The sequence below is a fragment of the Rhinolophus hipposideros genome (genome assembly GCF_964194185.1).
Source record: "Rhinolophus hipposideros genome assembly, chromosome: 15".
Classification (NCBI taxonomy): domain Eukaryota; kingdom Metazoa; phylum Chordata; class Mammalia; order Chiroptera; family Rhinolophidae; genus Rhinolophus; species Rhinolophus hipposideros.
This window is the reverse complement of record NC_138061.1, coordinates 16,526,976-16,552,435: the sequence shown is the minus strand read 5'-3', so window position 1 is coordinate 16,552,435 and position 25,460 is coordinate 16,526,976. Positions and strand designations below refer to the sequence as shown.

At 46.3% G+C, this 25,460-nt stretch overlaps 1 protein-coding gene and 1 long non-coding RNA gene across 4 annotated transcripts in view; one reads left to right on the top strand and one right to left on the bottom strand.

The window, feature by feature from the left end:
• Positions 1-25,460, top strand: part of RBM20 (RNA binding motif protein 20) — a 179,221-nt gene that overhangs the window by 48,797 nt on the left and 104,964 nt on the right. The window lies entirely within an intron of this gene.
• On the bottom strand, positions 16,275-23,695 carry LOC308508442. Of its 3 annotated transcripts, none has more exons than XR_013995028.1 (4): positions 23,521-23,695; positions 21,038-22,322; positions 20,248-20,563; positions 16,275-19,157 (listed from the first exon to the last, which is right to left on the bottom strand). It is a non-coding gene; the product is annotated as an uncharacterized lncRNA (long non-coding RNA). The 3 variants fall into 3 exon arrangements; XR_013995029.1 differs by having other exon boundaries at positions 21,038-22,326; positions 23,521-23,691; XR_013995030.1 differs by lacking the exon at positions 21,038-22,322 and having other exon boundaries at positions 23,521-23,691.

The following is a 25,460-nucleotide window of genomic DNA, read 5'->3' as shown; positions in this document are numbered from 1 at the left end:
TGTGGTCTAGTCTGGTCTAGTGGCCCTCACAGGGAGGTCCCAGCCCAGCAGCAGCATCTGGGAGCTCGTCAGGAATGAAAATTCCCGGGTTCCCAGGCAGGTCCCATTCCAGAACTAGGATCTGTGTCTCTGAGAGGGGGGTGGGGGGGGGCAAGAATCTGTTTTTTATCAAACCCTCGAGTGATTCTGGTGCCCACTCAAGTTTGCGCACCACCGGCCTAGAGTTGCTTTAACCAGGGATGCGATTTCAGCATCTTGTACACACTTCCTCTCTATCAGTAGAAGGTCACACGGTGGGTTGCAAGAGAATCACGTTTTAAATCCTGTCATGCACATATTTCTTCACCCCCTCCTCCCACCCCTCCCCTACTCAGGATGCAGCTCGTCCTCTGGCTTTTCTCTTCAAATCTCATGTTTCCAGATTCTCTACTCAGTCTCTTCTAGGAAAATAGAGGTGGGGTGGGGTGGCAGGCATCCTTCCATTTGCTGATTGCCAGCAGGAGGATGACTATACTGTCAGATACCTATTGGATGCCCACTGTTTGCAATAGCCTCTGTCCCCAGGAGCTCCCAGGGAGGCAGACAAGGAGGTGATATGTGCTGGGCCAGGTGAAGGTGGCAGTCACTGGACTGTGTGTCAGAGCTCCCAGAAGGGCCAAGCTCGGACCTGCACTAGGCGGGTAGAAGAGGCTTCCTGGGAGAAGTGCTGCCTGGGCCACCTCCTATGGGTAACTAGGGTAACAGCAGGGTGCAAAGAAGGAGGGCCAAAAGGGTATTTTAGGTGGAAGGAGCAGCTCTGCTGAAAGCACACTCTGGAGGGTGCTTTATTCAGCTTTTGGGGACTCTGTTTACTGACCATTTCACTTTAAAAATTGAGTTATAGCCTACATATGGTAAAGTGGATTACTTTTAGGTTTACAGCTCAGTGAATTTTTAAATATGTCCTCACTCTTGTAGCCACCACCCCAATCAAAATATGGGACATTTTCAGCCTCTTGAAAGGCTCTCAGTATTCCTTGTAACTCATAGGCCCCTGCCTCCCAAGGAAACCACGTTCTCACCTCTGTCACTAGAGATTAGTTTTTCTTGGGGACTTTTTAAAATTATACACTTCTTGAACAAAAAATGTGGCCTGGCACCAAAGATCACTAACAGGCTGAATGTGGCTTCAAATTATGTGTTTTTGTTTTTAATTCGTTGCTATCATTTAACAATTGGGGATTTCACATAGCAATCAGAAGATCTGGCAACATGGGCTCATGGACCTTGGTGGCATCACAGGGCTGCTGTCAGATAGAGACTACCCGCCACCCCCCAAATGGGGCATCTACTCCTCAGGTGTCCCCTCTGCTCCCTGTCACTCACTCCTAGCCAGCTAGACGTCTGTTGCCTGCCTGGCACTGTGGCCGTTTAAATTTGCACTCCCTGTCTTTAAGTATTGTTTTGTGTTTTTAGTTTGGGCACAGCATGGCTGAAGTTACTTAATTTTTATTCATCCACTCATCAGTATTTATTGAGTGCTGACCATGATTTAGGCACTCACCAGATGTTGGGAACACAGGTATTCACGGGCAGAAAGAAAATGTGTTGTTAGCTTTCATGCAGCTAACCCTGCGTGTGGGACTTCCTGTCTCTGTGAGTTCACTTCGCTCTACCCCCGTGGATGCCATCCATGCTGTTCCTTAGTCTCTGAGCCCATCTTGTCCCTTATAACTGTCACACTTCTGCTATCACCTCTCCCCTCTGTTTCCTGTCTATCTGGCCCTCACTCTTCCCTGAAGCTTTTGCTCAAATCCCACTTCTTCTGAGAAGTCTTCCCTGACCATCCCTTTCTCTTGTGACTTCCCTCCTCTGAACTCCTATCAATGTGTTTCGCATACCACCGCACAATGAATACTTTCCTTGATTCCCTCACATTAAAATAAAAAGGCCCGGATAGTGCATGCCCTAAACGCAGAGACTTTGCCTTCTATATTTCCCGACATGGCTCCATAATGCCCTGCATATATATTTCTGAGCAGACAGCAGGCACCCAGTAAATACAGAAGAGGCTTCCAATGGCAGCGCCAGGGATGGTGGGTCAGAGAAGTGCCAGCCTCCTCCCCATCCTCAGCAGGAGTTGCCCTCGCTGGCCGTGGTCTGCTAGAAATCCTGCCTGTCTGTGAGCACCTAGCGTCCTTGCGAGAGCGTTGTCACCCTGCAAGGAGGGCACAGACACTGCAGCCGCCGGGCCACAGGCATTCCGGACAGTGTCATGTGAGGTGGCATTTGAGGTTCTACCCTTACAGCCTGACAGAGTGTCCCTTAGGGTGGCAGGAGAAGGTTCACTGAAGATAGCTTGTGGCTGGAACGGGAAGGTGTCATTTTGATGGCCATTCACTCACCCTTCGGCCATGTTCCATCAACAACCCCGGGCTGCCTGCTCTGTCCCACTTTTAGTTCCTGACTCAGTGATAGAGGTGGCTCACAGCAACCCGATTGCAAATAGCCCCTCACCTTGTAAGTCTGCCTCCTTGAAATCTACCTTAGATGTTGGCAAAGGATGGTGACCTTTCTTTAGTAGACTTCTGCTCACCGCCCAGCCGGCCAGACCAGTGCAGTGGAGGTGGGAGAGGTACGAGGAGGCTGTAAGGACGTTTGGCAAAGCGCCATCCCGTTCGCTAGGGTTCTGTTATATGTCACTTGGTGTGCAGGGTTCCAAGAACTACTTGGCCTCTTGACAGGGAACATGATAGAATGTCAGGACCTAAGCTAATGTAAAATATGCTTTGCCTCGCCAAGTCATGCACAGGCAATGCAAGAAGCCCATCCGTCATTCACACGTCTGCACCATGTGGCCAAGGCCTCCACTGATGGGATTTAGCCTTTCTAGAGCCATGTGATGATGGAAATCAGGCACATAGTGGCTTCTTACTCAGAGCACGCTGATTTTGAAAAGCATGAGGGCATCCCTTCCAAAAATGCACATTCTTAAAGGGCACATATTTCCTATTTCTCTTTTTCCCTTTATACTTTCCCCTTCCTGTCCCCCCCCATCCTGTTCACCCCGCTCCATGTCTTTGTCTTTGACGCCAACCCCGGATTTCCAGGTGACAAGGCAGTCTCGGTTTATAGGTGCTATATTCTGTTATTCGGGGGCTTCAGATTTAGATACCAGGACAAAGACACCTACAGGTTTTATTCAAGTTTCAGCCTTGGGACAGTTGGGGAAAGCGACACTGGCAACTGTCATACAGTTGTTGAGCAAAATTATTATGGGGGAGTTGTAAAGTGAAGAATATTTGGCTGCTAACAGGAAACCCAGCAAACCGTGGCTTAAACCAGAAGGACATTTATCATCTATTAAACAAGAAGTCTGGAGGCAGGTGGCCCAAGGTTGGTTCAGTGGTTCAGCGGCATCTTCAGGGACCCAGGGTCTTTCCACCCCTCTACCTTGCCATGCTCACTGATGTTCTTATGTCTGTGGCCTCCTCTTCACAGGGTGGCTGACACAGGTTCACATATTTTCATGCCAGCAGCCAAAGTGGGAAGTGGAGGATGGAGGGCGGGCAATGGAAGAGTCTCTCTGTTTACCTCTCTTATCTGGGAGCAGAACTTTTCAGAGCCTTGCTGCAAAGGAAATGTTCTTTCAATGTGAATACTGACACATGGACCTGAGCCATTTTGGGCTATCTGTTACAGACTGAACTAGACTCCATTTTCCTGCTGATGACCATTCCCAACTCCATTCCTCTCTGTTCTTTCTCAAAATGACAGAATGTGAAGAACTTTATTTCTGCCTACCGTGTTTTCCCGAAAATAAGACTTTATGTTAAGGTTTTATGTTAATTTTTGCTCCAAAAGACGCATTAGGGTATATTTTCAGGGGATGTCTTATTTTTTCATGTACAACAATCTACATTTATTCAAATACAGTCATGTCATCTTCTGGAACATTGTCATAACCTGCTAAATGTGTCCATCTGGCTGACGATCTTAACTGGGGCTTATTTTCGGGGTAGGTCTTATTTTCGGGGAAACATGGTAGTTTATTCCAGCCCAGAGTTTACAGTTGGGCTTAATTTTCATCAATTGATGCACCAAGGTTTAACTGAATCTCTGCAAAGTCCTGCCTTAGAAACTACTGGCGTACCTCACTTTATTGCATTTCACAGATGTTGCGTTTTTTCGTTTGTTTTGTGTTTTGTTTTTACAAATTGAAAGCAACACCCTCCACCAGCAAAAGGATTGCGACTTGCTTTATTGCAATATTCACTTTATCGCAGGGATAGGGGACCGAGCCTGCAATATCTTCGAGGTATGCCTGTAATAAGGTCTGGCCCCTATTCTCTGGTACCCACTCCCTTATTTTTTGAATGGGGCATCATATCAGCTTGGACGATGGGTAACATACTGTTTGCATCATTTAGCCGGTGGAAACTGTCAGCCAGAGCTCTCATGATTAGTGTTAAGTTGCAGTGCCCTCTGGTTGAGAGTTTGTCTTGTGAAAAGTTTAGGGCTAGCACTCCTTTGGCCCTGTTGAGCACTGACTCTTAGGAAATGATTTCTTTGCTGAAATAGTTTTGGTTTGTACACATGCATGCCCGCAGACACACGCATAGCACATACCCTAGCTCTATGCCACTCTAGTGGGGAAGGGAGACTGCGCTTTCATGGTAGCTGTCTTTTTGATGAATGTCCCCATGTCCACCCACAGGGCTGTGACATTCTTGCCTCCCCACTTGATAATCTGAAAATCTTCCAAGCCAGATTGCCTTGCTATAGGCCTGCAATTTAGGAATGCCACATAGGTTCTGGGTTTCAATCCCCAGGGCACACAGTGGCCAACATTTGTAAGAGCCTGTGGGCTTGAAGCTGATAAGGCAAAGAGCTAATGGACGCCATTCCAAGAGTGCCGGAAAAGATACGGTGGACTGGTGATAAGGCAGCAGGACTGTGTGAGAGCTGGGGCTGGGCTGTGTGAAGCGTGACACGATTACATGGTCTTGTCTCAGCTTTCCCCTTTCATCTGCTCCCAGATGATCTGTGCTTTTTAGGGTTCCTCACCCTTTCCCTCTGAAATGTACTCCCAAATATGCCCAGCTTTTCTGTTTTGCAGCCTTTTCTGGCAAAGGTGACAAAAGGAAGAGCACATGTTACTCTGTGGTGAGTTGCACGTAAGTGTTAAAAGTGTTCACCCTCCTATCGGGGGAAGGTTTTTACATTAGAATCCAGTAAGTCTGTTTACTTCCTTTCAAGTTGACAGCACGTGAAGTTTATGATGGGCTTTATGATCTGAAGGATTTGTCCTACTTTTGGCCTGCATCCTGGGAATCTTCTAGAAGAGCCACTGTCAGGATTCAGGGTCTCATCCCCTTGGCAGCCCTCTCCCTTTAAGGGTGAAATGCAGAGATCTCCCAGGAGAGAGTTCTGGATTAGATTGCCTGTCTTAGAATCGGATTCCATCATTAACTTACTTACTATGTGTCCTTCGGACAAGTTATTTAACCTCTCTGTACTTCAGTTTGTCTGCCTGTAAAATGGGAATGATAGTCTCACACGCCATAAATGGCCATTAGGTGGAGTCAATGAGTTAATGTTTAAGTGCTTAAAATGTTACCTGGCAATTAGTAAGCACCATATACGTGTTTGTTAAATTAAAAAAACCTTACCAGTTGGAGATATTTTTGTTGGCTGACTGCTCTTGCAACTGAAATTTTTTGTTGAGATTATTGTAGACTCAGATGCAGGTGTAAGAACTAATACTGAGAGTTCCCATGTCCTGTTTCATTTGTGAAGTTTCCCCCAATGGTGACATTTTGCAAAACTGTAGTACAATATCACAACCAGGATGTTAACATTGAAACAATCCACCTCTTATTCAGAGTTCCCCAGTGTCGAGTGTACTGATTTGTTTGTGTGTGTGCATTTACGTCTATAAACTTTTAGTACATGGGTAGGTTCGTGTTTGCACGATCACAGTCACGATACTGAACAGTTCCATCATCACAAACATCCATCCTGTTGCCCTTTTATTACTTCACCCACACTCTTCCTTTTCCCAGGACCCCCTGACAATGACTAATCTGTTCTGTTTCTCAAATGTTGTCATTAAAAAAATGTTGTATAAATAGAGTCATACAGTTTGCCACCTTTTGGTATTAGCTTTATTCACTCAGCATACTTTCCTGGAGACTTACCCCAGATGTGTCATTAGTTAATTCCTTTTTCTTGCTGAATAGCATTCCATGGTATGTATGTACCACAATTTGTTTAACCCTTTATCTATTGAAGGACATCTAGGCTTTTCCCAATTTTTAGCTATTACAAATAAAACTGCTGTGAACATTTGTGTGCAGGTGTTTGTGTGAACATGTTTTCATTTCTCTGGGATAAATGCCCAAGAGTGCACTTGTTGGGTCATGTGGTAATTGCCTGCTTTGGTTTTACTATTACAATAGGTATTATACTTTGTTATCTAAATTTGTTCCTCCCAACAGGAATTTATGTTCAATTCTTTGACTTACAGTAAGTATTGTTTTAGTATTTATTAAATAAATTTAAATGGGCCACTGGCTTTTACAGTATATCCAGGATGGTATTAAGAGATAGGCATGAAGGGAGGAGTTGCCAGTGGTAGGGTGATGGTTCTTGTCTTTCTTCAGAAATGTTTCATTTTGGGTCTGGAATTGGGTAGCTGCAAACAAGAGCTGACATAGATTGTGTGCTGTTAGATTACAGAAGGCTTTAAAAAGTCCAGGACAGCTGAGTGGGAGGTGCTGAGTGGAGGTTTGGGAAAGGGTTGTCAACGTTGGTGCCACAAGTGCCTGAAATAGGGAATTTGATGTTTTTTGGTATTTGGAGGAAAAAATTGGCACTATTTGAATTTGAACATTTTGAAACTATTTGAATGTGGGTTTGGGTGTAGAGAGCGGTTCTGGTCTCTTCTGGGCTGAAAGAGGGGAATTTCAGGATGATGTGTTTGGCTTGTCTCTCAGAAGGGTAAACCTCAGGCACAAAAGTGACTGTGCTTCAGAGAGAAGAGATTCTGCAGCTGTTTCTCCTAATGGAAGAGGCTTGGTTATAGTCGAGGCCTCTTAGAAACCACTTTCCTCTCTTCCTCTGCCTCCTCCTCATACTGATAATTGCCAAGGAATGTGGTCCAGGCCTGTTGTTGGTTTTGCGAGCCTTTTATAGCCGCTTAGAAGGAATTCTTGGTATTCTTCTCATCTGTTAACGATCACGCTATTCTTATGCGTAACCCAGCTCATGTTAAACACGGAAACACGTTTCAATGACCCAGGGAGGCACTAGGAAGGGTACTTGCTGCAGCAGGTTTTGTTGTTGTTGTTGTAAAATGAACCTGTTGCACTTTAAAGAGGCTGAAGAGAATTCTTAATTTTATACAGTTGGATCTGCCAAGTGATAAGGTTTTCTTTTTCTTTGCTTTGAAGGGAAGTCTATTTAGTGACGGCTTATTGGAGTATAGGGAAGAAAGCATATATTTTGTTGTTTAAGAAAATTGAAAGCGTATTACAAAATTTATCCTAGAAAACTCTCTCATGTTGTAAATAATCTCAGATGTAGATTTTTGAGATGTGAAATGGGGCTTAAGATTTTATTCTTCAATGTTTTGTATTTCTACAATACTAGCTGCATAGCCAATTCATTTCAGCTGGAAAATACATCAGCAAACATATAACTTAATCAAAGTCAAGCTAAACATATACTGTTTTCTTTTCTTTTTTTTTAAACATTTTTCCTGGCCTTCTCACCCCACCAATTTATTCCTTAGAGAAAGCTGAACGGTTTTAGAAAACAGAATGAATGGTCTTAAAGGTAAACATGATAGATCTGAAGCCTTAAAAATACAAAGTATACCAGAGGGTAAGAGGGGTGGGGGGAGGGAGATGAGGGTAAAGGGGATCAAATATATGGAGATGGAAGGAGAACTGACTCTGGGTGGTGAACACACAATGGGATTTATAGATGATGTAATACAGAATTGTACACCTGAAATCTATGTAATTTTACTAACAATTGTCACCCAATAAATTCTTTTAAAAATGGTTAAAACGGAAAACAATTCAAAGTAAACACTTGGTAATTGTATGGTGAAATTCATGTACGATTAAGGTCAGACAATTAAGTTTGCGAACTCATCCTAGAAAAACTGCTACATACCTCATTGCTGAATATCACTACAGTCATCTTTGAAGTACTCCCCTTGGGAAGCTGATGCCGCCACCTAGTCCACCCTTCGAAGCAATTTGGGAACATTTTTTTCTGGAATGGCCATCAGAGCTGTCGTCATATTAATTACCCTTGATGTCCTGAATGTCATCAAAATGTCTTCCTTTAAATGTATTTCCTTTATCTTTGGGTAATAAAAGAAAGCATTGGGGGCCAGATCAGGTGAGTAGGGAGGGTGTTCCAATACAGTTTATTTGTTTTCTGGCTAAAAACTCCCTCACAGACAGTGCTGTGCGAGCTGGTGCATTGTCGTGATGCAAGAGCCGTGAATTGTTGGTGAAAAGTTCAAGTCATCTCACTTTTTCATGCAGCCTTTTCAGCACTTCCAAATAGTAAACTTAGTTAACTGTTCAGTTGGTACAAATTCGTGATGAATAATCCCTCTGTTATCAGAAAAGGTTAGCAACATTGTTGTAACAAGTTTGCGAACTTAATTGTCACGCCGCAGGTATTTATACAGGCAGAGGCAGCTTCACTGGTTTCACTGGCCTGTGACCTGTGCAGTCACTCAGCCTCGGTGCTTAGAAGGACCATGCTGGGTTTAAAGCTCTGTCCTTGCCATTTTGAAATTCTTAACACGTTTTCAACAACGGGTTTCCCATTTTCATTTTGCACTGAGCTCCACAGTTAAGTAGCAGCCCCTGTATATTGGCTACCTGGTCACTCAGCTTAAACTAGTTTTGGGCTTTTGAATTTCTAGATTAACTAGACATTTATCAATTTTTTTTTCTGTACATGAATTTATAAGGACCATCCTAATGACCTTTTATTTAGATATATTTCTTTTCAACTAATTTCAAAGTTGTAAGTATTGTATTGGGGAAGATGGTGTTTTTGAACATTTTAATTTTGTTGCATACAATATAAACCTATGTCCCGTTTCTTTACTGGTATCTATTTAAATATGTTGGTTCCATAGTGTTTTTGTTTTTGTTTTTTGTTTTTGCTAGATAATAAGTGAAATGAAACTCTTGTTTCTCAAATTATTAATAGTGGCTATTGCCGAAGGCTGAGTTTCAGAAGATTTTTTTTTTCCTTTTTCAGTCTTAATAGCTCTGAACTCGAGTTTCTGCAACAAGCAGGAATTATTTTTGTAATTAGGGGGAAAAAACGAAACAACAAAAAAAATTTTTTTAAAGAAAACTTTTCTCCTTTCGTCATAGTTTTCAAAAAAGGAGCAGCTCCTTTTGTTTCTGGTAGGCCGCTGGCGGAGTTGGGGCTCTGGGGTTTCTATTCCTGCAGGGAAGTCACAGAAATGTTAGTGCTGGGAGTGAACATGGCAGAGTGGGTGGGACTATTTGTGGCAAAAACATTCAGTAGGTGTTTGTAAACTTGGGAGTAATCCGGGCCTGGCATTCAATTTTACGAGACACTGATGGAATCTTGGCTATCGATTGTTGTGTTCCTTTGTTTTTCCTGTTTTAAATGCTCCTCTCACTCTCCAGTAGTACATCAGAAATATGTTGCTTTGGCCAAAGCTGCAGTTTGCCTTTGAATGAGGACCGGGCTGTCTTTCTTCTGATGTGGGGTCAAGTTCAGTGTAAAGATAAATCGCTCTGGCCTCTAAACGCTTGTTGACATCTCACCCCCGCGGTGCACTGTGGCACCACTAAAGCTCTCCTGCTGCTTGTGAAATGGCCAGGATTTAAATGCCCCATCAAAAGTAAAAGAACCAGGGGGTGATCCTGGCATTCTGTTGGATGCCTGCCTCTGAGAAGGCAAACCCTCTGGGTGCTCTGGGAAGACCTGGGAAAATCTCACTCCCTCCAGCTTCTGCCAGTCTCTCTGCTATGGAAATTTCTGCCCTGGTGTTAGGGGTGGGGGTGGGATGGGGGTGGGGTGGGGATCACCCCTTATTTTTCCATCTGTGGGCAGAAATGCTTTGACCAAATGGCTTGGCAAGTCTTAAACATAATTTTAAAGATAAATTATAATTTCAAACATTATAAGGCTCAAAGTAGAACAAAGTTAAAACCCATTTGAGAGTAAGAGAATGTAATGTTTGGTCCATTCAGCCAATTTGCTTTTTAACTTGTGTCCCTTGGATCCCCAGGGACAGGCCGCCAAGGGGCTGGGATAGGGTGAGGGGAGTTCCCTCTCGAACCCCACCCCACATCTCCCAGACCTGTTTCAATCAGCATTACATTTTATTTAGCCTTCCACCTGATATTTCATGTGAAGAAATAGTTCATTGCTTAAAAAGCAGGAAGTGGGAAAACCGGGATTCGACCAATCTCTTACTGTTTTGCCAACCAGTGAAAACAGATCCCAGGGGTTGGACTATGACCATATTGAACATCTTTTGTATTTGAAGAAGTTTTCTTAGCACCAAAGGTTGGTGGTCGTGCTGAGCAGGATGTTCCCCAATAATCTGGAAATGTAGCCAAGACTCCAAATGATGACAATAATGGAAACACTTCTATGGCACATGCTGTGTGCTCAGCGCCCGTCTAAGCATTTCCCATTCGTTCCCCCATTTCATCTTCACTACAACCCTATGAGATAAATACAGTTATCCCTCATTTTTTGGTGCCTCCAGTTCTAAGTTTAGAGGACAGCTGAATATTGGAGCTGCCTTGTTGGGCCTCCTGAGATTGATGCTTTTTCACCTTAAGTTCTCTGCCTCCGAGCCAATGCCCAACCCTGTCTTAGGCCCTCCTCCCCAGGAGGAAGAGGGCTGAGGAGAGACAGAGACACTCACATTTTGGGGAGTGCAGTTTCTTGAAGAGAGGCTGGTTCATCCTTCTCTCTGCCCCTTTGTGGGGGCAAATGAGTGGGGCTTCCTTTCCCCAAAGTCTGTTGTGGAGACTGGGCACTCACCCCACTGGCTAGTTTCCCAGTCGGACATCCACTTTGTCGGGGTCTGCTACCTGTGCTGCGCTCCTGGCACAGGACAAATGGGGGTAAGACCCTACCTGGAGGACCGGATCCATGTGCCTCAGAGGGCAGGTGACTTTGGGATCGCAGTCTGCTGGGACTGGCGTCGTTTGGGAAACAAAAAAGTGCCCACCTGGGAAGATTGTCTTGAGATGCCAACCCTGGAAGGAGCATCCAGATTTCCCAAGATCCTCTAGAGGCGTGACTTGAGATGGAGACTCTTATCAGTGTCTCTGAGCCCAAAGGCCCAAAGACCACAGATGAGGACGTGTGTGTGTGTGTGTGTGTGTGTGTGTGTGTGTGGTAGTAATACTAGTAACTATGAATAGAGATGGTCCTTTTAAACTAAAGGACACTGCAATTTAGCAGCTACTCTAATAGTCCAAGCAGGGCATGACAAGACTGTCTAGAGTTTTTCAGTTTTTACTGATTGAGGATAATAAAAACTGTTCTAGAAACCCCCATCATTACTCTTCTGTTATGTCACAGGTATATACTTGCTCACCTGGACTCAAATACATGTTTCTGTTTGATGGAAACAGTCTTTTGTCTTTTCTGCAATTCCTCAGCACATCTATTAGTACATCTGTTATACTCTCAATAGAGTTACTTCAATGGTTGTCCGCCATTTTCGGTTTCCCTCACTTTGGCTTCCATATTTTGAGTGTCTCCTTTTTGAGTGCCTCTGTTACCCCATGTTGCCTCTTATAATGTTCTTTTGTTCTTCCCACTCTTTCAGTTCTTGCTTTTCTTTTCTCTTTGCTCTTCAGGACTCTCAACGTGAGAATCATAAAAGATGAGTGGTTGACATAGAGGCTGGACTAACAGAGCAGATGGAGAGAAGTGGATTTCTATACCCACCCTTGGAAATAGTCCTGTCCAAGGAGTCTGGACACTTGGGCTCCAGGCCTGACCGGATCACAGTCTTGCTGTGCTGTCCTAAGCAGGTCTCCAGCACAGAGTAACACACCATAAGTGTGAGCTAGCACTATAGCTGTTGTTGGTTATCAACTTTCCTGGGCCTCAGTTTCCCTCTCTGTTCAGTGAGGGACATGGCTTGGATGATATCCTAAGTCCTCTCCACTCTCATTTTTGGTGCAGCAAGATTAAATTTGATTATAAGTCACTAGGGAACGAGGACCAGGCCTTAAACCTCTCTTTAGGATACTTTGCATCCTAAAGGGGTAGTTATTTAATAATTTAGTGCTGCAATCTGAGCATTTATCATCTCAATAGGGATTTTTAAATTAAATATATGCATTTCTTGCAAATTAAAGAGTAAATGAACTCGTATTACTGAACTTTGTATAGTGGTTTGAAAGAGTAATGTCAGTCTCACAACTATTCCCTAAAGTTAGGGCAGATCTAACACCAGTTTACAGATAGAGAAGGTTCTTTTTTTCAGGTCTCGCGGGTACCCGAATGGCAAGTCTGGAACCAGAATTTAGGGTTCCGCTGAGGGCTGTCTTGGTAGGCTGGTTGGGAACAGTAAGAAATACTTCCTTGTGATAACTGATGATACTCAGATGCATTGATCCCTAGAAGATGCCTGTCCCACAGCATCGTAACCCCAGGAATATATGGAAGCCAAAGTGAGGATGAAGCTTCCCCACCAACCGTGAGGACCTGGGTGAAGCAGATCTGTGCGGAGGTTAGTACCATGGAGGTGCTCCTGACCCTGCAGATGGGGTGTGGGAAGGGGGCTCTGAGACTTTGCTAATCCCCTGTGTAGACACTTAGGATTGCAGAATAGTAGGAGACCGTCTTAAGGGAGATAGGATGTTCTCTGATTCATGAGGCTAATGGCCCTGGATCTTGCCCATCTCAGGCAGCTAGAAATGTTATCACATCTGCAGTCCTTAGAGGGCAATGAAAAGGTTTCTGTAAAGGAGGAGTTTGTTGGCAGATGTCTCCAGTACCATTGCTGCCACAAAGAGGGCTGGCCTAGTGTGCAGTGGTGCTTTGCAGGGCTTCTGGGCATGCTGGGTTAGCCATCTGGCCAGCCAGGCTCCTAGGAGCTGCTGGAGGGGCAAGACACTGAGCACTCCAAGAGCCCCCAGTCTAAGGAACCCTGGAAGATCTCATTAGTTAAGAGCAGGAACGTCTGCCACCAGGTTTGTCGAATGGCCTGCTGATGAAAGCAGTTTCTGGCCACTGACAGAAAGAGCTGCTGCACCCAGAGAGCAGAAGTAGCCACTGGGAGCTGTGGATGAGCCACCTGTGGGAACAGCAGACAGAGTGCTAGGCTGGAGAGTCCCTCGGAGTTCTAGAGGAGGGGCCACATGGTCCATCTTCAACGTACTTCTCAGTGAGGCGGGAGAAGCATCATTTTCCAGTAAGTGACCTGATGAGAGACCCAGTAGCTCAGGGTGGGGGTTCCAGAAGGCTTGAATCATCTCCTGGTCTTCAGATTCCCGGTGGAGGGGTGACTCACAGAAAAAGGGTTACCCTTGTTGTAGGTACTTTCCCAGGTGAACTTGAAAAAAGTGTCAGTAATCCAGCAGTTTTGTTTTCAATATTTATGTTGTTAATATTCATATATCTTCTGCTCTATCACCCTTTAATGATTAGCTCCCAGTGGAAGCATTTCCTAGTCTTAGGCTCCCATCATCGTACTGGCTACACCACTTCTGTGTCATTCATTCACTCCTTCACCAGGCGTCAGTTGAGTACTTTTGACGGGCCATGTCAATGTCAGCCTTCCTTTTGTTGTGTTTGTGTACATATCTTAGCCTTCTACTAGACTAAGAGCTTTTTTTTATTGTCACAATAGACTTCTGCTACAGCCACAAAGCCCCAGAGGCTTAATACAATGAAAATTTGTGTCTCAGTCATTCACGTGTCCTACACAGATTGGTGGGGCTGCTCCCACCAGTCCCTCAGGGACCCAGCTTGACAGAGGTTCCACCACCTCATGGCTGCACTAACTGGAACACCTGGCCTTAGTCTCTGAGACAGGAAAAGAAAGCCCTGAAGTGCTCACACCAGCACTTAAGCGCTTCAGCCTGGAGGTGGCGCCATGGCTACTCACAGCCCCTTGGCCAGAACTAGCCACCAGGGGCCCATGTGACTACAGGAGGACCCAGAAGTGTGATCCTCCTGTGTGCCAGAAGAAAAGAACTGGATAAGCGTGCACACTAGAAGTCTGTACACAAGCTTTTCACTACATGCTTGGTTCTCTCATTGACTTGAAGCGAAGTTGTCTCTGGAAGTCTCATGTTCTTCATTTGTAAAAGGCATAGGATATAAGTGATGAAGAACGGAGTCCATATTGCCAACTGCCCAGCTTCAGAAAGACTCGTAATACGCAGTTTAGGCACCCTCTCTGTGAAAGTGTCTTTCCCTTTTCCTACTAATGGAGGGGTGGGTGGGTAGGGACGGCAACTGCCTTCTGAGCAGGTCCTAGGTGCCTCAATCTGGTTCATTTCCTTCTGTGAACAAGAACTAGGGCTGCTGATAAGTGGGGAGGGGTGTGGTAGAAGACGGTAAATGGGGTCAAATACATGGTGATGAAAGAGAGCTGACGCTGGGTGGTGAACACACAATGTGATATATAGATGATATAGTACAGAATTGTACATCTGAAACCTATGTGACTTTACTAACCATTGTCACCCCATAAATTTTAATTAAAAGAAAAAGAGCGAGGACTGCTGCTGCCACCCCATGCCTGAGCACCAGACGGCCCGGCTTCCCTTGCTCTATGAGCCTGGGTGAAGACAATCTTAATTATGCTGCAACAAACATAATTTTTAAAAAACGCACTGTTTACCGTGATACATTCAACCACCATTGAAAGCGTATGGTTTGGGATTGGGCTAATCTGGTTGGTTCAATGCCACCAGATGTAGATTATGTCCTACTTTAGAATGAGAGCCCAAGAGTGATCTGGATTTCAGAAGGCAGTGGGCATTTGAGCCGCCAAATATTTGTTGAATAAATGGCTAGAGTATGGAGTGAAAGGATTAAGCAATATGGAAAATTTGAATTTACGACTGTGCCTGTTATCCTTCCTGTAATTGTACTTTTAGGCATCTGTTGACTGAGTCTTCTTCCTGATGTATTTGGATTCTGCATAAAGACAAGTTGGTTGGCTGCATTGATGTCATGTTTTTTCTTGTGTGTATATCCTGTGACGGTCTCCTGTGCCCACCTACAATTGCAGACTTCTGAGGATGGAGCTGTGGGATGCCTGCTCCATTCTCTACACAGCTCCTACTACAATGCAAAACACGGTGTTTGATAAACGATGAAGTTAGTGGAACAGTCTTCATATTTTGTTCACAACACCCTCAGACTTTCCTGTTCTTTTGAAGTACCGTTGGGCCCATCTGATCTTTTTCCTTCATATCTCACAAACATTCTACTGCCCCATTTTGCCCTTCCGCTCCCTCCCTCCTGCAAAATTCTATCAGTGCAAATTTCATTTTGTTCCAGGGATGATAGTCTGGGGGGAACTTTAAGGCATGTGCTGGATTTCCCTGAGTTTTTGGATGACAGTCCCCTGGTACCCACTTCACACACAGGGCCAACTGAGATGGGTGTCCTCTGGCCATTGACTAGCTGTGTGACATTGGGCAGTAGTTTCAGGTCTTGTTCATTTCTGGTCTGTCTGGATTATGTTGTCTGTTGCTTGGTTTGCCCATCACACTTCTACGTCCTTCTTCCTCTGGTTTGGGTTCCTTTGGGGATGCTCCTTACCCATTCCACATGATCCTAGTGGGGTTGCCAATCGTGGAATCATGAAGAGCGTCCTCCTCACTTACTGGAGTGGGCAGGTGACCCAAAGTACTCCCCTGCACTGAGTGAGGGAGAGGCTCCTTTGTCAAGTAACCCCAATCATCATTTCCTCTGGGACTAAAACAAATGAAGAGAAACAGTTATTTGCTCTGGGGCTGCTTGCAGAGAGGATGTGTGTCCGGGGCTTCAGCCACCCCCCCTTGTCTGCCATGTGGTGATAGCCTTTGAGACTGAAAAGAAACAGACAAGCCGAGTGGGAGGTGGGCAGGAGACAGGCTCGGCCACGTTGTTTTAGCCCCTGTGTGCAGCCGGGCCTGGGGTCAGTGCCACCCTGGCTTCCCAAAGCACAGGAGCCGCCTATACTGGTTTCAGTGAGTATGGGTTGGGTGTTTGTCATGTGCGATTAAAAGAGTTGGCATACAAGTATCACAAACATCCTCTAATTTTTACAGTGCTTTCAATTTTATAAGCAATATACAAATTCATAATGATAAACGTCAAACACTTTAGTGATTCCTTGGAAGCACTGAGTAATAAGTGGAGGGCTCCATTCTTCCTCACCCCAGCCCAATTTGAATCCTCTCTCCACAAGCCTAACATCTTTGAACAGTTTGGGGTATATACTTCCAGCCCTTTTTCTTTGCATTTCCATCCATGTATTAATATAGATGTATACACACATATATATATTTTTTTCTTTTTTTTTTTAAGGAGGGCACAGCTCACAGTGGCCCACGGGGCGGGGGATCGAACCGGCAACCTTGGTGTTATTAGCACCACACTCTAACCAAATGAGCTAACCCCCTATAATTTGTTTTTTAACATAGAATAATGTACTACGTGCATGTATCGTTCTATACCTTTTTATCAGTGGTTTTGAGATCTTTGATGCTAGTACCTATAGTTCAACTTCATTCTTATTAAGGACTTTATAAAATTTAACAGCATGGATAATTTGCTTAAATAATCTCGGGTTGACGGACATTTAGTTGTTATTGTCATACCTTTTTCTGTCACAACACTGCTGCGGTGACTAAGCTTGCTGTGTTTTCTTGCTTACATGTGGAGATATATCTGTAGGTGGAAGCTTCTAATAGAATGATTGAGTTGTGAGACATACACATGAAACATTTTCATAGATTCTGCCAAATCGTGTTCCAAAGAGGCCGGACTGACTAATACTCCCACCCGCAGAGTACAGTGTTTGCCACCCTCTCACCAACACCAAAGGTGAGTGCTCTTCATTTTTCCTAATCCCCAAAGTGAAAAATATAAGGTCCTCGTTCATGTGCATTTCTCTGAATGCTGGCGCGGTAAACATCCTTTCACAGGGGTCTCGAAGTTCTCTTTGTGTTAGTGGATACTCATAGTTTTTACTTTTTAAAATGTAAAAAGTAAAGGGTGCTTGTCTTTTTCTTATTGAGTTAAATAAGTTCTTTGTGCATTCTAGATCTCAACCCCTCCTTGTTGCTATCGTAAGGATTTTTCTCCTAGGCATTGTGTTCAATTTGTTTATGAATGGGCTCGTTTTTGTTTTTGTCTCTTGGGCACCTGTGCGTAGTTTTAGGTTTTTGTCTTTGTTCGTCTTTGATCAAGCAGACATTTTACAGTTTTATGGATTCAAATTTGTCAGTCTTTTTCTGCATGGCTTCTGAGTTTTATGTGCTGTGTGGGAAGGCCTTTCCCATCCCAGATTACATAGAGCTCCTCCTATGTGTAATTTTTTCGGTTAGATACTTCATCCAGCACTGTCGTCTCTGTCTTAGGTCTTTACTTGTGTGTGAAGAGAATATGTGCCTCCTGAGTAATGAGATTGTATTGGGAGGGTTCCACCTTTCTCTCCAGCCCACCTTTCCAATCACGGCATTGACAAGCCTATTTTGTTTTAGTGGAGTCATCAGGGCTGTTTCTTTGACGCCAAGGAGTTTGGGCATGCTGTTTGGGAACCCTGTGTTCACCCTGCCACCAGCAGGTGACTTAGCTGCTTCCAGGGAGTGCCCTGGACCTCACACCACCATCACTTTTCTGGAAAAGGGAAACTCTTCTTGTATCCCCTGTCTTAGTGCACAGCTTGCAGCACGGCTTGCAGGCTTGTCATATACTCAGACCAACAACCTTAGGGCCACCCTGGACTCTCATCTGTCTCTCTCCCTGCAGCCACTCCATCAGCAGATCGTACCAGCTTTACCTTACAACATGGTCACACTCTGCCACTTCTTACCACCTCCTCTGGCCCAGGCCACCATGGCCTCTCCCTCAGACACTGCGGCATCCTTCCCACCTTTCCCCCTACAGCCTGCTCTCCCACAGCAGCCAGAGGGACCTTTTAAATGCACGTCCAGTAATTTCTCTCTTTTGCTTGACTGCCCCCTTCACCCCACCCTGACTCTTCCCACGTTACTCAGAATAGAACCCAGAGGTCTTGCCTGTATGGCCCTCCATGGCCTTTACCTTCGTGTCTTCTTTCCTTCCTGTCCTCTCCCTGACACTGTCCCCTTGGGTATCTTGCTCCTCCTCAGGTGTCCCAGGCCGTTTGCTCTTGAGCCCTTTCCTTCCAGATGCCTGTAAGCTTCCCGTGGGTACCTGTTGCATTGTCACCTTGTCCAGAGGCTTCCTTGGCCCTTGTCTCAAGCAGCAGCCCCCCACCGTACCCCAGCTCCCATCACTCTCTGTCTCTTTTTCCTTTTTCAGTTTTCCTCTGAGCACTTACCATTGCCTGACACATTAGACATTTTTCCGTCTTCTTGTACTGGAATATCATTTCCATCATTTCCCTGAGAAGAGAGACTTTCTTTCATTCCCCGCTGAATGGATCTCCGGCACCCAGAACAATGCCCAGCATGTACAGATACCTCGTCTATTTGCTGAGTGAACAGAGAAACGTCCAGCCTGGACTCTTTCTGGTGAGGGCCAAGCCTGCTGTGAGAACCGTGGCTGCCTTCTTGTGATCAGCTTGGCGTGGGCCTGTGAGTGCTTGCTCTTGTGAACGCCGTTTCCCGTGGGCTCCTGCAAACTCTGCCAGGACAGGAGAGGCTGGTGTGTACGTGTGTCCACACTTGGGTCCGTCCAGGCAGAGTCCTTCCAGCAGTAAATCACGGCTGCACAGACCGCCTTTTCGCTTGACCAAAGGGCAAATCAGCAAGCTCTTCAGGAGCCTCCCTGATTGGTGTCATCTTCAAAAGCCGCCTGTGGCTTCCCACTGGTTTTGCTTGTGCAAGCATCTTCCTTCTTCTCCGCGAAACATCTTAATGTAGCCGGGCGTTTGCATCTCTGCACCTGCTGGTTTCACCAAGCTGTAAAACGGAGGCCTAAAAATAGGTGCGATAAACAGATTCAGGCAATTGATTGCAGAGCTCCCTCCCCGCCTCACCTGCAGCCCAAGTGCATGAAACAAGGGTACAGAGCAGTCTCACAGTCTGGGGGGAAGTGCACCCTTGACACCTCAGACCTTGGAGTGAGGCATATGGCAGGGGACAGTTTTGTCTCTTCTTAGTGGGGAGGGGAGGGCTCCCCTGTTGGACACCTGCCTTTGCCCTGCCTTTGACCGTTACTTTTTCTCTGCCTTTGATTAATTTGTGTTTTTTTTTTGGGGGGGGAGGGACCTGTAGTTTGGCAGTGAAGTTATTTGTATTGGAAATGACTTTCTTTTGATGGCAGTGATTTCCTGGCTCTTAGCTGCTATCAGTGTTTAATTATGGTTGTTAGGCCAGAGGATTTGAAATGATTAATAGAAAGATGTACTACAAGCACATGAGCAGGCATTTTAAAAATTAAATTTTAATCACACAATACATTCTGCTTTAAAATATTAAAACATTACAGATAAATCTAAGGTCTTTTGTTTATTTTTTCTACCACCACCAATCTCAGATCCTGCCCCAGAGTCAATCACTAGTATCAGTTTGTATTCTTCCCTTTGGGTTCCAGGGAACTCTGGAGCACAGGGTGATGGCAGTAATTCCACTTTAAGTAATGTTGACAAAGTAGCCATAGGGCTGGGCCTGTGCAAGGGACTAGGCAGCGGTGAGCTCCCTTATCCTCCCAGCACCCCTGTGAGGTAGGAGATGGGTATTGTCTGGTTGGTAAGAGATGTATTGAGAGCTATAAGTCACCTACCATATAGTTCATCCTTTTAAAGTGCACAATTCGGTGGTTTTTTGGTACATTCACAGAGCTGTACATCCGCCACCCGTCTCATTCCAGAACACTTCATACCCACAAAAGAAACCGCATCTGCATTAGCTCGTCACTCCCCCCTCCTGTGTGCACAACACCTGCCCCCCAGGTTGCCAGCTGCTCAAGGTGAAACTGCTCTAGGCTGAGCGCTGACCTGGCTTTACGGCCGATTGCCACTTCTTTGTGAAGGATGGAGTTAAGGCTGTCCTCGGGCCTCTTTACCTGTTGTTCCGCAAGACTGAATCAGGATTTCCTCAGCCTGTTTCTGGGGTGGATCGGGGACCGCTGACTCAGTTTAGAGTTGTGAGGGAAGAGTAGGGGTCGTTTTTTTCAGACGGCTCCGCTTTCTTCCTTGGACCTTGGGCTTCTCCTCCCAAACAGCTGCCTTGTAACTTGTGATGCCATCAAATCCTCGCATCCTCTGTATGTGGGGTCATATTGTTGCCCTACCGGCCGTCTGGCACTTCGGCAGGGTACGCGCAGAGGGTACATTCTTTCTCTGTTGCCAAAGCAGATATTTTTGCTGCGTGTGAATCATCTGAGGAACAAGAACAGTGGGCAGGGAAGACAAGCTCATCATTATCACCTAAAAGCATTTTTGAAGCACCTACAGTGTGTGCGCCCAGTTTACTCTGGTGGTGCCTGGCACCCCCGCCCCTGATCACAAGCTTAGCACGGGCTGGGTGTTCAGGGAAGGAGGCCCAGTCTTCGTCCTCAAGAAGTTTTAAGTCTTCGGGTTGGAGAAACACCTGTGGACCACCACGTTACTGCAAGGGGCACCGTGATACAGTTACCGAGCTGCTAGTAAAGTGACAGCCTTTCCCTGTGAACTTGGACAGTCACTGCCCTTTCCCCTCTGCCCAGCGGGATAATCATTCTTTCCCTGTTTACCTCACAAGGATGTCTTGAGCATAAATGAGACCGAGAAGGTGCCAGCTCTGAATGTGCCAGTAACTAACATTTTGGGGTCAGAGATGACTTTGAATTGCTGATAAAAGCTTTGGACTCTCACCTCAGAGAGAACAATTACTCTGGAGTGCACACTCGAATGATTTTGCAAACAGTTTCAATTTCATGGTTTATGTGGACATCCTGAAACCCATCCAGGGACTCCTGTGGGCTTGTAGGTTAATAACATCTGATTCAGTTTATTCCCCGAAGGGTATTTTTTAAATCCCAGATAGTAATTCACATTACTATTATTAAGAATACTGTTTCTCAGTTATTTCTGTGTTAAAAACCTTTCCCCGTCAAAAAACAAATTATTTGCTAAAGGTCCCTTATGACTAGGTATTATTCAGATTCTTGAACTCCAAGGATAAAGCAAAGCAAGGTAATCTGATTGACTAGATTTTTCTTCTGTTCCTGTATACATGTATAAAATAAAATAGAAAACCATGGCATAGGAGCAGACCATATATATATATTTACAGAGGGTGCCAAGAAAATGTATACACATTTTAAGAAAGGAAAACTGTATTAAAATTGCAATACTTAATATACACCAATAACAAAAGATGAATACAAGTCACGTTTGACTTCTGCAATTACAAGAGGTGCTCAGAGTGGTTCCCATCAGCGTCCAGACACTTCTGATTACGGCGAACTACTGCTTGAGCAACGTTGACCAAAGTGTCCACTAGCATACATTTTTTTGGCACCCCCGATATATATAAATACACACACACACACACACACACAAAAAAAAAAACAACACATAAGACTGGGTTTTAGGTATGACATCTTGCTTGGCTGTGTATTTTGGGGGCTGCAGAGCCAACAGAGCTGTTTGTCCAGCAGTGTTAATTCCGCCGCTTTTGTAAAACTACTTTTATGGCACATCGCTGAGGTGGCGTGTGTGTAGGAGGCCGAGGGCACTGCCCACACCAGGTTTCCTGAGACGAAGGAGGCAGGATTGACAGGCACAGCTTGGTCTGTCTCCATGCTGGGTTGCTGGGGGGAGGGGGGAATCTGCTGCGTGTGCAGCCTCCTTCCTGCCCCTCCCCATTTTGGCAGGCAGTGGTGCTGTGGCTGATACCATCCCTGCCTGGGGGTAGATGTGCCATTGGCCACCCCATCTTCCCCCTCCTGCCCGAGTCCTCTCTCTGCACCCGCCCCCTCGCCGCTCGTCTGACGCAGTCCCTCGGCCGGCTGGCCTCTTGGTGGAATGTCCTGTCCTGGGAGGCGTTGCATCACTGCTGCCCAGACTGCTGCTTCTGAGGGCTGCTGTGACTCTGACCATGAAAGGGCCGAGGTTTGGGTTTCAGGGCTGCCGCTGTGTCTCTGTCCGAGGTGGCCTGTCTTGGAGTAGAATGGTAAGGTCAAAGTACCACCCAGAATCTGCACAGCATAGTATTCTTGTCCTACTAAGGCACTTTCTGAGCTCTCCCTCATCCTCCCACGGCACGGGTTGCTGTTTAAAGCAGCACTGAGCGAGGCCCTCTGTCCACTCGTCCACAGCTGTCAGGGTGGCCTGAGATGTGGTCTCACAGATGGCGGCAGGACCACTGTGTGCCCAGGTGAGTGCCCTGATGCTGTAGCTTGGTGATTCACCCCAAGTCCCCGCCGGCTGGACGTGGGCAAGTGATGGGCTCTCTAAACTCGTCCGTCTCCTTGTCTGTACAGAAGCAACAACAACACCTACTTTCCTGGTTTTTTTGTGGGCATTAAATGACAATACAGAGGGACTGCAAAGTTGGGGGTCCCCAAGAACCACCCTCACTTCCGACACCAGTTGCAAATTCCGTGGTCCCTAAGACCACACTCCTGAGATCATTTGTTGGAAAGACTTAGAATTCACAGAAAGCTGTTATAATCACAGTTACTTTGAAAGGATAAGATTAAAATAAGACATACACAGGGCAGAGTTCAAGAGAGCTCCACCCATGGAGCTTCCAATTGTCCTCTCCCAGTGGAATCAGGCAAAGCACTCACTTTTCCTGGCACCAATGGGTGACAGTACACATGGAGTATCACTCAGGGGAAGATCCCAGAGCCTCGGTGTCCAGAGTTTTCGCTGGGGCTTGTGGACATGGTTGACTGAGTGATAGACCTCAGTCTCCAAGTCCTCTGGATGTCAAACGGATACCATGTGGCCCAGAGCCCCCACCATATATCACATTGTTAGCCTGTCCGTGTGGCCCAAGGCCCTTAGCTAAACAGACACTCTTATCAGGCAGGACACTCCAAGGGCTTGGAGATCACCTGGAGCCACGGGCAAGGCAAAGGCCAGACTTCTCTCTGGGTGAGGGAGGTCGGTTCTTTGCTACCTGGGGTCTGTGCCTGGGATGTGCTTGACTTCAGGGAATTGCCGTGAGCTCGCACTTTTCTACCCCAGGGTCAAGGTGAGGGAGGGTGGCTTTGATTTTCTTTCTGTCTCTCTTCTCTTTAATTATGTCTGTGGTCTTAGGAGGGTGTCACTTACCTTGCCTGTTTGAAGTTAGCATCAGGGTTTGTTTTGCCAAATAATGATGTCTCCTGTTCATGTGGGCTTACCTGTGCTTGTCTCAACCTCACAACAACCCGAGGCGGCGGGTAGGCAGATGTCATTATTCCAATGTTATAGGTAAGGGGTGATGTCAGAGGAGGCTGTCTGAGTTGCCAGGTCTCAGAACTGACTATAGGAATAAAGGCAGCAGCGCCTGGGTACTTGCACCTCCTTCTGCCAACCCCCTGAGGGCTGTTGCTCTGGTTTATGTGCATGGCCTTGAACCAGATGGGCCAGGGTTCAGATCTGGCCTCTGCCATACCCAGGCTGCGTGATCTCGAGCAGATTCCTTCCCAGTGGGATTGGTGTCCCAGTCACATGAGATCAAGCATGTGAAACGTAGGCTCCTAATGCTGGGGGCTGATGTGGACTATCAGTACTAAGGGTCACTCTATTACTACCGCCGCAACAATGGCAATCATTTGTTAAACATTTTGCTAGGCGTGTAAGAAATTCAGAAGGAGAAGATATCTTGAATACAGAAAAGACAATTTGTGGATAATCACTAACCATTTTTAGATAATTGCCAGGTAATTATCTGTATAGTTTATAAAACCTCCTTCCTGCTGTGGAGTGTGTCTACCTTCAGGTCCTAACACATGGCCTCTCCTCCCTGCGTGTCCTGCCTCTCCTCTCACCTAGGAAACCCCTGCACCAACTTCACTGCCCCACTCCTCTCTGACGCTAGTGAAAGCCCACACCCCTGTTTTCCTCCTGCCTTTGAAGCAGTGTCACATTTCATCGACAGTTTGATGCGTATCTGTCTCTCCTGCTAGGCCCTGAGCTCCATGAGGGCAGAAGCTGAGATTTTATCTCCCACATCCAGCACAGTGCTATGCAGTCCTCACAGCAGGTGGGCTCTCTTCTAGGCTCCAGGGGTTGGTTCCCACTTTGGAGAACACTGGCCTTTGTGCCCTGGCTGTAGTATCCACCTGCGTGCACCCCGTGTAGGACGTTTGACGCTCCAGTGATGCTCTTCTGGCCTCCCCTCCCTGGGGACCATTAACGTCATTTCCTTTCCTTTTCAAGTCTGGTGCCCGATCTGTGCTAGTCCTTAGCTCTGCACGTGGCTCTCCACGCCTGGGAGGAGCAGCTCCCCAGATGGAAGACAGCCGCCGGGTGGTTGCTTCGCACATTTGACCTGGGGTCCTAGGACTTGTCCTGGCTGCGCATTGGCATTGCAGGGCTCAGGCAGAGCCTCTATGGCACAGATTTAAGAACATCCAAATCGAAGGCCCCCAGTTGTAACCTCGTTAATCCTGGCTTGTTGCCGTCCCCCCACCCCCTTCATGGGTTTGTGACTCTGGAACACCTCCACCCCTTCTGGAAGTGCTCTCGCAGAAGTGAGCCAGGGTCGGTCCTGAGCACCCCGTCTCTAGCTGAGGAGAACGAGGCAGCGTTGGGTGGACTTTGGATTTGGACGGGGTGGGTTCTCCTTCTGGCTATGCTAGTCCATCTGTGGCCTTGAGCAAGCTTTACGCTGTAAGAAACTTCTTCGGTCAAGCGGGCAGAGTGCCTGGCCTGTGGCTGGCCCTCAGATCTTGTGAGTCTAGTCTTGACCACTGGAAACCTCTGGTCCCTGAAATCGTCAGCACACCTTTCCCACCATGCCTCGTTCCCCATAACAGACTCCAGGAAAACCTAGGAAACCTTCCCAAGCCTCAGGATTTGGCCTGAAATCAGTAATGATTAGCAGGCTTGCTGAGAGGTTGGTGAGGTTACGTACGTACCTGGCATACCTCTCAGGTAGCTATTATCAAGGCTACTCAACAGGGTCAGAAACCTTTCTTTCTTGTCAGCAGTTTCCTAACGGAATCAATTCTTATAGGTCCCAGGATCGTTGCCGGACACCCTCCTTCTGTCAAGATTCTTTGCTCCCTTCCCTTCTTGGCTCTGTCTTAGCCTCATCACCACTTACCAGAACAGCAAGAGGGAGGCTGGTAAGGCT